At 41.8% G+C, this 11575-nt stretch overlaps 1 pseudogene; it reads left to right on the top strand.

Moving 5' to 3' along the window:
• The window catches only part of LOC109209209, an 11734-nt pseudogene extending 6963 nt beyond the window's left edge, over positions 1–4771 (top strand).
• The last annotated feature ends 6804 nt before the right edge of the window (positions 4772–11575 follow it).

The raw sequence follows: 11575 nt of genomic DNA, 5'->3' as shown, positions 1-11575 counted from the left end.
GTGCCTTGTGAGATCTATACTGATCATCGGAGTTTGCAGCATTTACTCAAGCAAAAGGATCTCAATATGCGTCAGAGGAGGTGGTTAGAGTTGCTAAAGGATTATGACATTACTATTCTGTATCACCCTGGCAAGGCCAATGTAGTGGCGGATGCCTTAAGTCGCCGGGCGGAGAGTTTGGGGAGTTTGGCATATTTACCAGCTTCAGAGAGGCCTATGGCGATGGATGTTCAGGCCTTAGCCAGCCAGTTCGTGAGATTGGATCTTTTGGAGCCCAGTCGGGTTCTAGCTTGTGTGGTTTTCCGGTCCTCCTTATTTGATCGTATCAGGGAGCGGCAGTATGATGACCCTCATTTGCTTGTCCTTCAGGACAAGGTTCAGCATGGAGATACCAGAGATGTGACCATTGGAGATGACGGAGTATTGAGGATGCAGGGCCGGATTTGTGTGCCCAACATTGATGGCCTTCGAGAGTTGATTCTAGCAGAGGCCCATAGTTCGCGGTATTCCATCCATCCGGGTGTCGCGAAGATGTATCAGGACTTGAGACAGCACTACTGGTGGAGGCGGATAAAGAAAGATATAGTTGGTTATGTGTCTAGATGCCTCAACTGCCAGCAGGTGAAGTATGAGCACCAGCGTCCGGGAGGGTTGCTTCAGCAGATAGAGATTCCGGAGTGGAAGTGGGAGCGCATCACCATGGACTTCGTATCGGGACTCCCACGGACCTTGAAGAAGTTTGATGCCATTTGGGTCATTGTGGATCGGCTGACCAAGTCCGTTCATTTCATTCCTGTGTGTACCACTTATTCATCGGAGCAGTTGGCGGAGATTTATATCCGGGAGATTGTCCATCTGCATGGTATTCCAGTTTCTATTATTTCGGACAGAGGTACCCAGTTCACGTCGCGGTTTTGGAGAGGCGTGCAGCAGGAGTTAGGCACTCAGGTGGAGTTGAGCACAGCATTTCACCCCCAGACGGACGGACAGTCCGAGCGCACTATTCAGATTCTTGAGGATATGCTCCGTGCGTGTGTGATTGAGTTTGGAGGGTCTTGGGATCATTTCTTGCCACTGGCGGAGTTTGCTTACAACAATAGTTATCAGGCTAGCATTCAGATGGCGCCGTATCAGGCTTTATATGGTAGGAGGTGTAGATCTCCGTGGGTTGGTTTGAGCCGGGTGAGGCCAGGCTATTGGGTACAGAGTTGGTTCAGGATGTATTGGAGAAAGTTAAGACGATTCAGGAAAGACTCCGTACAGCCCAGTCCAGACATAAGAGTTACGCGGACAAGAAGGTTCGTGATGTTTCATATATGGTTGGTGAGCGGGTTCTGCTTCGGGTTTCGCCTATGAAAGGCATCATGAGGTTTGGGAAGAAAGGAAAGTTGAGTCCGAGGTTTATTGGCCCTTTCGAGATCTTGCAGCGAGTTGGGGAGGTTGCCTATGAGCTTGCCTTGCCTCCCAGTTTGGCCGGAGTTCATCCGGTATTTCATGTTTCGATGCTCCGGAGGTATCACGGTGATCCGTCTCACGTGTTGGATTTCAGTTCAGTCCAGTTGGACAAGGATCTATCCTATGTTGAGGAGCCAGTGGCTATATTGGACAAACAGACAGAAAGTTGAGGTCAAAGAACATTGCTTCAGTGAAGGTTCAGTGGCGGGGTCAGCCGGCCGAGGAGGCGACTTGGGAGACCGAGCGGGATATGCGCAGCCAGTACCCTCACCTTTTCAGTACTTCAGGTATGTTCTCTATGCTCGTTTGAGGACGAACGAATGTTTAAGTGTAGGAGGATGTGACGACCCGGCCGGCCGTCTTAAGAATTAACGCCCCGATCCCCCATTTACTACTTCCCCTAAGTTCATTTCTGCTATTTTGGTTTGCCGGCACGTTCGGTGTTGAGTTTCGGAGAGTTTTGGGACACTTAGTCCCTAAACGAGAGCTTAAGTGTAGAAAAATGGTCCGCAGTCGGAAGAGTATGAAGATGACCTCGGAATGGAAATCCGATGGCCGCGTTAGCTCCGTTAGGTGATTTCGGGGTTGGGAGCGTGTTCGGAATGTATTTTGGAAGTCCGTAGCTCATTTAGGCTTGAAATGCCGAAGTTTGAATTTTTGAAGTTTCCGGTCTGACAGTGAATTTTTTATCCGAGGGCCGGAATGGATTTTCGGAAGTTGCAGTAGCTCCGTCATGTCATTTGGGATGTGTGTGCAAAGTTTCAGGTCATTCGGACGCGTTTTGGTTAGGTTTTTGATCGAAAGCGTATTTGGAAGAAATTTGAAGTTCTTAGGCTTGAATCATTGACTAAATCGGGTTTCGGGTGTTGTTTTAGGTGTTTTAAGGATTGGTACAAGTTTGAATTAGGTATTAGGTGGTATTGGTGTTTTTGGTTGAGGTCCCGGGGGCCTCGGGATGGTTTCGGATGAGCGACGGAAGAATTTTGGAAGTTGAGAGGTAGCAGTTCTGTTGCTTCTGGTATCTTTTCGCTTCTGCGGCTTGGGAACCGCAGGAGCGGAGCCGCAGAAGTGGCCTTGGTCACCGCAGAAGCGAGTAGGGGCATCCTCCTCAGGAACAGCAGAAGCGGCAGGATTTTCGCAGAAGCGGGCCCGCTTCTGCGAGATGGGAACCGCAGAAGCGGAAGGTCGGATTTTTAAAGAGACCGCAGAAGCGGCTTGGATTCCGCATAAGCGGGACAGCAGAAGCGGTCCCTTGGCCACAGAAGCGGTAATCCCTATTCAGAAATAAGAAATTCGAGGGTTGAGTTCAAAAGATAGAAAAATCAATTGAGAGCTCGGGAGAGGGCGATTCTTGGAGGGTTTTGAAGAGAAGATCATTGGGTAACATTTTCTTAATCCTATTTAGTTGTATTCCATCAATATCTAGTTAAATCTATCATGAGAATTCGAATTTAGGATCAAAAATTGGATAGTTTGGGGAAAAACTTCTTAGACCTAACTTTTGGATTTTGAGTGGGAATTTGACCTCCGATTTGGGAGATTTTTATATGGTTAGACTCGTGAGAGTACGAGAGTTCTGAAAATGTGAAAATTATTTGATTCCGAGACGTTGGCCCGAGGGGCATTTTGGTCATTTTATCTATTTTTTCGCCTTAGCTTTAAATTTAATAGTGGAATCAGTTGTTTGCAATATTACTTACGATATGTAATTGAATTGAATAGATTTGGGCCATTTTGAGTCGGATACTCGTGGCAAAAGTGTAATTTCGAGTTGATTTTGGTGCCGATTCGAGGTAAGTGGCTTGTCTAACCTTGCGTGGGGGACTTTTCCCCTTAGGATTGTTACTTGATATTTGAGTGCCTTGTACGTGAGGTGACGGGCGTGTACTTGAGCCGATTGATGGAAAATCCGGTTTTACTTAAGTTATTGAGATTTGGTTTCTTTCTTACTTGCCTTATTCTACTTGAAATTATAACTTGTGCTAGATTAGGAAAAGCATGTTTAGTTGACTTGATTGCCTAATTGCTTGAGTCATTTTGACTGTTCTACGTGAAGCATGCTAGGCTAGTTCTATCTGTGTTGTATTTCGTACTTCATTCCTTGATATATTTCTGGCTGTGGTTGCGCATTTACATTGGGACTACGGATGTGGGATTCCCCCCCCACTGTTTGTTTATTTTGGGACTACGGGTTCGATTCCCGGTAGATCCCCCTGCACTATTACTTTGGGACTGCGGGTTAGATTCTCGATAGATCCCCCCTGCATATTGATGGTTGGACTACGGGACGGTATCTTGGGGGATCCTTCGGTTTGGCACATGAGTTGGACTACGGGACGGTATCCTGGGAGATCCACTGGACAGTTGAGAAAAGGGCTGCAGGATGGTATCCTGGGAGACCCTCATTGTTATTCTTGGTATTGAGCTGTAGTCATTCTGTGTCCATTTTGTTCTTTGAGTAGTTGTTATTATTTTGTTAGCCTGTCTTATCTCACTGTTGTACTCATTATTTCTGTCAGATTTTCATACTGTTAATTAATATTATAATTTACCTCAGTAGGGCCCTGACCTTCCTCGTCACTACCCAACCGAGGTTAGGCTTGGCACTTACTGAGTACCGCTTTGGTGTACTCATGCCCTTCCTGCACATGTTTTTCATGTGCAGATCCAGGTACCTCTTCTCAGGCGCACTATCCTTGAGGCGAGGAGATACACGGAGACTTCGAGGTATATCTGCAGCGTCCGCAGACCGAAGAGTCTTCTTCCTTATTCTAGTTGTAGAGCTGTTATCCTATCATACTTTTGATGTAGATATTCTGGATATTAGAGTACTTATGGTAGTTCTATTAGCCTGTGTTTCCCGTGAGTTTCCGGGTTTTGGGATTGAGTTGTAGACTTCCGCATATCTTTAGATTTGTATAGGCCGGGCGGCCTTATATTCAGTTGTTATTTTTCATATGTTTAGTTTTAATTGATTATTCCTCAAGTTAATAGGTGATTTCTGCACTGTTAGGCTTACCTAGTTGTAGGAACTAGGTACCATCACGACATGTTCATGGAGGGTGAACAGGGGTCGTGACAGTGTATGTGCTAATTTAGTCGGTGGATTGGTGGGCGCAATAATTGGGAGTCCTCCAACTTTGCCGTGCTGCAGCTTGATTGAGGGGCTGGCGGATTTAAAGGCGGCAGACCGGCAGTTTGCTTGTGCACAGCCATAAGAGCAAATGTGCTGGGAATAAATCTGAATGTGCCACTCTCTCTTAGCCTCGTTCTCAACAACTCTGGAAGAAATCCTCCTACTGGCTTCACTTGTTAACATCTTCTTCTTAATTCTTCCTGCTAATTAAATGCAGGGAAACATCGTCGAGTTTAGAATAAGTGAGCTTTGCATACATAGTAGTAGTTCTGTACCACTGTTATGTGGTCAAATGGTCCAAGTATGTAGACCCGTTTCCTTTACTTGTTACAAATATTTTAATTTAATTAATTGAATGTTTAATCCAAGTTTAAGACTGTTACTTACCTCAAAGCGCGCAAATTAATACTTCAAGAAGCCCTTTCCATGCAAATCGGCCTCCGGGCGACTAGAATCTAGCCAAAGCAACTTAATTCCATCAATAATAGCTATAGGAAACAATTCCAAAAGACAAAATTAAGGTCTTTAATCAAAATCATAAAGTCAACCCAAAAAGTCAAACCCGGGCCACACATCAGAACCCGACAAAATCAACAAATTTCGAACATCCATTCGATAATGAGTCCAACCATTCCAAAATCATCTAATTCCAACCATAAATCGACCCAATCATCTAATTCCAACCATAAATCGACCCTCAAATCCCCAAATCTAACTCTCAAATACATAGTCCAAAAATTTCCAAATTTCACATCAAACACACATAATCTAGGTGTAAATATCAATGGGTAAATAATATTTATAAGTAAAAATGATGAGTCTTCACTTACCTCTTCAATTTTAGCCAAAACCCTCTAAAAAGTTACCCCTAGCCGAGCTCCCCAAGTCCAAAATGAGAGAAAATCACGAAACCCTTTGTTTTAACATTCTGCCCAGCACTATCGCACCTGCGCCCCTATTTTCCTCTTCTGCGAAACCACTTTTGAGGTCAAACAGTCCGCTTTTGCGGAAGTCACTTAACACCCGACCAAGCGCACCTGCGGCCCCTCATGCTCACCTGGAGGACCGCTCTTATGGTCCTGCCTTTGCTCCTACACGTCCGCACATGCGGATACACTCCGCTTCTGCGACTCCAACTTCTTCTGCCCAAATCTGCTTCTGTGGCATACCTCTTAGCACCTGCGGGCTCGCAGATGCGGAAAATACCTTGCATTTGCGGCCCCTGGCTAACCTCCGCACATGCGACAAGCCTGTCGCTTCTGTGAGTTTGCACCTGCGGGCAAGATCTCGCAGGTGTGATCACACCAGAAGCCTTAAGCTTCAGCAATTCCTTAAGTCCAACTTCCAATCCGATTTCAAATCACACCTGAGGCCTCTGGGACTCCATCCAAACATACCAACACGTCCTAAAACATGATTCGAACTTAGTCAAAGCCTCAAATCACATCAAACAATATCAAAATTACGAATTTCACCCTAATTCAAGCCTAATGAAACTAATAAACTTCCAACTTCTAAAACTAATGCTGAATCATATCAAATTAACTCCGAATAACCTCAAATTTTGCACACTAGTCCCAAATGACACAATGGACCTATTACAACTCCCAGAACCAAAATCTGAACTCAGTATCAACAAAGTCAACTCTCGGTCAAACTTCTCAGCCTTCCAAACCTTTAACTTTCCAACTTGTTCCAATTCAAGCCAAAACGACCTACGGACCTCCAAATCAATATCCAGACATACGCCTAAGTCCCAAATCACCCTGCGAAGCTATCTGAACCCTCAAAACTCCATTTCGGGGTCGTCTACAGAAAAGTCAAACTCTGGTCAACTCTTTCAACTTATGCTTCCAACCTTGGAACTAAGTATCCCAATTCACTCCGAAATATCCCCGACCACACCGGCAAGTCACATAACCACAAACGAGCATAGAAGAAGCAATAAATAGGGGAACAAGGCTACAATACACAAAACAACTGGCTGGGTCGTTATATTTTCGTCCTCGAACGGGTCTAGAATCATACCTGGAGTCTCAAATAAGTGTGGATATCTATTCCGCATCTCCCGCTCGGTCTCCTAAGTAGCCTCCTTGACTAGCTGACCTCTCCATTGGACCTTTCATGATGTTATATTCTTTTACCTTAGCTTCCGAACCTGCCGATCAAAAACAGCCACCGTCAAGTCAAATCTCCATCTATTGAACCGTGCTGAAGTCCAAAACATGTGAAAGATCACCATAATACTTTCGTAGAATAGAAACATGAAACATTGGGTGAACACTGGATAGACTAGGTGGCAATGCAAGCTTGTAGGCCACTTCTCCAATCCTCTCAAGCACCTCAAAAGGACCAATATACTGAGGGCTCAACTTGCCCATCTTCCCGAATCTTGTTACACCCTTCATGGGCGAAACTCTGAGCAATACCTTCTCTCCCACCATATATGAAACATCACGAACCTCTCGATCAGCGTAACTCTTCTGTCTAGATGATGTTGTACGAAGCCAATCCTGAATCAACTTGACTTTCTCCAAGGCATTTCGTACCAGATCAGTGCCTAATAACCTAGGCTACCCCGGCTCAAAACAACCAACTGGAGAAGGACACCGCCTCCCATATAAGGCATCATAAGGAGCCATCTCAATACTCGATTGGTAGTTGTTATTGTAGGAAAACTCTGCAAGCGGTAGAAAATGATCCCAGGACCCCCGAAATCCATAACACATGAACATAGCATATCCTCCAAGATCGAATGGTGCGCTCGCACTATCCATCCGTCTGGGAGTGGAATGATGTACTCAACTCAACTCGTGTGCCTAACTCTCGCTCCACTACTCTCCGAAACTACTATGTGAACTGTGTGCCTAGATAAGAAATAATAGACACCGGCACACCATGAAGACGAACAATCTCACATATATAGATCTAAGCCAGCCGCTCTGAAGAATATGTAGTCACAATCGAAGTGAAATGTGAAGACTTAGTCAACCGATCCACAATCACCCACACAGCGTCGAATTTCTTCAAAGTTCGTGGGATCCCAAAAATGAAGTCCATGGTAACACGCTCCCATTTCTACTCAAGGATCTGAAGTCTCTGAAGCAAAGCATTTGGCCTCTAATGCATGTACTTCACCTGCTGACAGTTCAAACACCAAGCCACATACTCCACTATATCATTATTTATTCTTCTCCACCAATAGTGTTGCCTCAAGTCCTGATACATTTTGGCGGCACCCGTATGAATGAAGTACCGCAAATTATGGGTCTTCTCAAGAATCAATTCACGTAACCCATCCACACTAGGCACACAAATCCGGCCTTGCATCCGCAACACCCCATCATCTCCAATAGAAACCTCATTAGCATCACCTTGTTGCACCGTGTCCTAAAAGACAAGCAAATGGGAGTCGCCATATTGATGCTCTCATATAAAGAAGACCGAAAAACCACGCAGGCAAGAACCCTACTAGGCTCTGAAACATCTAATCTCACGAACTGGTTGGCCAAAGCCTCAATATCCAATGCTAGTGACCTCTTATCCACTGAAATATATGCAAGGCTACCCATACTCTCAGCCTTTCTACTCAAGGAATCGGCCACCACATTGGCCTTTCTGGGATGATACAAAATGGTAATATCATAGTCTTTTAACAGCTCCAACCACCTCTGCTGCCTCAAGTTTAGACCCTTTTGCTTGAACAAGTGTTGTATACTCTAATGATCTATGAATACCTCACAAGACACGCCGTTGTCACACCTCCTTTTTACCACCCGAGGGATGATAGGAAAGAAAAGGAGTTTTTCCAATTTAAGTGACATTATTTGAAAAGGGATTAATTTATTTTATTTCAAAGAGTCGCCACTTGGAATTGAGTTTTGGTGTCCCAAGTCACCATTTATTTTAAAATCCCAATTCAAGGAAATTGACTCTGATTAAGTCTGCGAATCACAGAAGACCGAGTAAGGAATTCTGTTAACCCAGGAGAAGGTGTTAGGCACTCCCGAGTTCCATGGTTTTAGCACGGTCGCTTAAAAATTTATACTTGGCTTAAATTATTTAATTACGTGTTTTTAAACCTATGTGCATTTACCCTTTTTAACGCTTTTAATTGCTTGAATTATTCATAATTAAAGAATTGAGTTACGCGTTCGTATACTCTTTTCTTTTTGGTGCGTCAAAATCATGTCACGCGAACGTGTCCACGATTAATAACGCTTTTGTTGATTTATTAAGAAAGTTTGGTTGAAGTTGCGCGAACGCATCCTTCGAGTCCCGTGGTTCTATCACGGTCGCTTTTTATTGCTTACGGCTTGTCTATTACCACTTCACTTAATTTCTTATATTTTTTATTAATTATTTTTGACCTAGATGCGGTACGCACACGAGGTACTTCTTTGAAATTAAATGTTAACACAATTATTTTTAATTTAATGGTGTCAAGACGCAGAATGCGCACATGATCCCTTTATTATTTAAGCATATCAATCCAAGGTTCGGGTATGAACACATGGGCTAATAGCGTATTTAAAATATTTAATTATTTTATCTCTTTTAGATCCGAGATATTTATTTATGTGCTTTTTCTGTTACTTATCGCAATGAGTCTTGAGTTAATTCGTAACTCATCTCGCACCCTCACAATTATTTATTATCTCTCTAATTATTTATTTCTCACAAAGGTTTTAGAATCAATATGCATCCCGCATCGCTCCCTCAGTTTTCATTATGTGTAAAAGATATACTAGACTTAATATAAATCTTTAAACATGGCATTGATTTTGATAAATAATAAAAAGCCAACTTATTAATGTTAGATGCAAGTAATATATCAAATGAATATGCTCTGGAATTAAACAACTAAAAAAAAATTATTTTTAACCTTTAACTTAAACAATTTACCAATTGTAAATTATAAAATAAAACAAATAATGATGAAAATTATTCTCCAGCTTGTCTTCAAATGAACATTTAGAAGTCAAATGAAGATAAAAAAAATCAACGTAAAGCTTTTCACAAAATCTAAGAAAAATTTCTTAAGATACCTCAATGACGTTATTTGAAATTTTAACATCAAATTTATCCTAATAACTAATTCAAATATCATTTTAGCACTAGTACATGAACTTTCAAACAAATACATAATTAATTACCTAAGAATCTATAATGAGACTAATGAAACTTTTTGACATGCATCTTTACTTAAAAATAAAAGAAGAAAAAGAAAAATGGACAACCTACTAGTTGGTGTAGCCAATTTATTATAAAACTTAAAGTTACTGATTCTAACTACTTAGAAGGAAACAAAATTCGGCAACCCAAATAATAGAATGAACCATGAAAATTTTTTAACAACGATATTTCAATATCCAAAATGAACCAAATTCTGAAGTGTCAAACAGATGTAAAACAACGTTAATGAGAAAATCGTAAACACACTTCATACATAATAAAAGAAAAAAAAAACTTAGAAGATTTCCTTCTCTTAAAATATTTCAAACAACACAGAATTCATGCATCTCTAAATAACTTTTCAAAATGCAAAACTAGAACTTAAAATAAGTAAAAGATGAATAGATAATATAGAAGAGAACCTGTAGAGCAAAGCTTTTTCAATATGTAAGAGAGAAACCTCAGAATAATTTTGCAGTGACGAAATCCAAGCGACAAACAGAAGCGAGAGGAGATAGTAACCCCGACCAAGACTAAAACCTTAGAGCAAAACCGAAACCCGAACGATAAACTGAACGTCGACTAAAATTTAGAACTCCATTTCAACTCCATCCTCTCCTCTTTAAATTTCTTCNACGTATCCTTTCGGAATCAAGTTGAACGTAGTTCAGGAAACTCCATTTTTTTTTTCTTTTGCTTTTTTTTTTCTTTTTTCTTTTTTTTTTTTAATAGTAACTTCCAGATTCCAAAGAGGGTAATCAAAGAGAGGGAACCGGCTCAAAGGGTTTGCAAAAGGGTTAATAGTATTTGGGTAGTGAGAAAGAAAGCCTTCGTCATCCCAATCAAAGAATGTTAACACCGAGTAGTGAGTCAAACATAGTTCCTTCTGACTGCATCTGATTTGACTGTTGTCTCGGGGACATTTCCTTCGATGCCTCCCAAATACAACGCTCTATTTGGCAATACTCTTGTTACAATGTATGGATCTTTGCAATTTGGAGCAAAATTTTCCTCAGCTTCTTCATGGTGTGGGAGAATATCAGGACGAGTTGCCCCACTTCAAATTTCTTGGGACGTACTTTTTATCGTAAGCATGGGCCATTCTTTGTTGTACAACTGCCCATGGTAGCCTCCAGCCAATCACTTTCCATCAATCAAAGACAATGTTTTAATCGGGTCTTGACTCAATTTTCACCTCGATCTCGGCTTCAAGAATGATCCGAAGGGAAGAAATTTAAACTTCTACTGGTATCACGGCTTCAGTGCCATAAACCAATCAAGTAAGGGCGGCTTCATTTGAATTTGATTTAGGCTTACTGTTCCAATTCTCTGTTTATTTTCTTACACTCCTTATCTTCAACACATTCTGCTTCTTGATTCATTATTTCGAAATCTGACAGCGTTTTAGGATCTGGGCATGAAGTCCGCAAGCATGTCATGTTATTAAAATCTGGATTTATAGAACTGACAAGAGAATAAGAAAGGTGACAAGATTAAGAAATGAGACATTCATGGATGATGAAACATTAATTTCATTTATTTGAATATTTTAAAAAAAAGATAGAAGGATTTACATCAGAATATAAGACAGTAAAGTAAAAATATTCAGATGACACACTGAAATAACTCGATAGGCAGAAAAGATAGCAAGACCGGTTACAGAGACTCCCGTCTGATAGGGAAAGTTTCTGGGTTAGCGCCCGTTTTTTTTTTTTTTTCTCTTCTGTCGCGGCAATGGCTACTATGGCTTTCAATGCTGGATCAAATTCCCCATAAACAAATCATCATGAGCAAGCCATGTCCTATTGC

The sequence above is a fragment of the Nicotiana attenuata genome, unplaced genomic scaffold (genome assembly GCF_001879085.1).
Source record: "Nicotiana attenuata strain UT unplaced genomic scaffold, NIATTr2, whole genome shotgun sequence".
Taxonomy (NCBI): domain Eukaryota; kingdom Viridiplantae; phylum Streptophyta; class Magnoliopsida; order Solanales; family Solanaceae; genus Nicotiana; species Nicotiana attenuata.
This window is presented reverse-complemented; position numbering and strand designations above follow the sequence as displayed.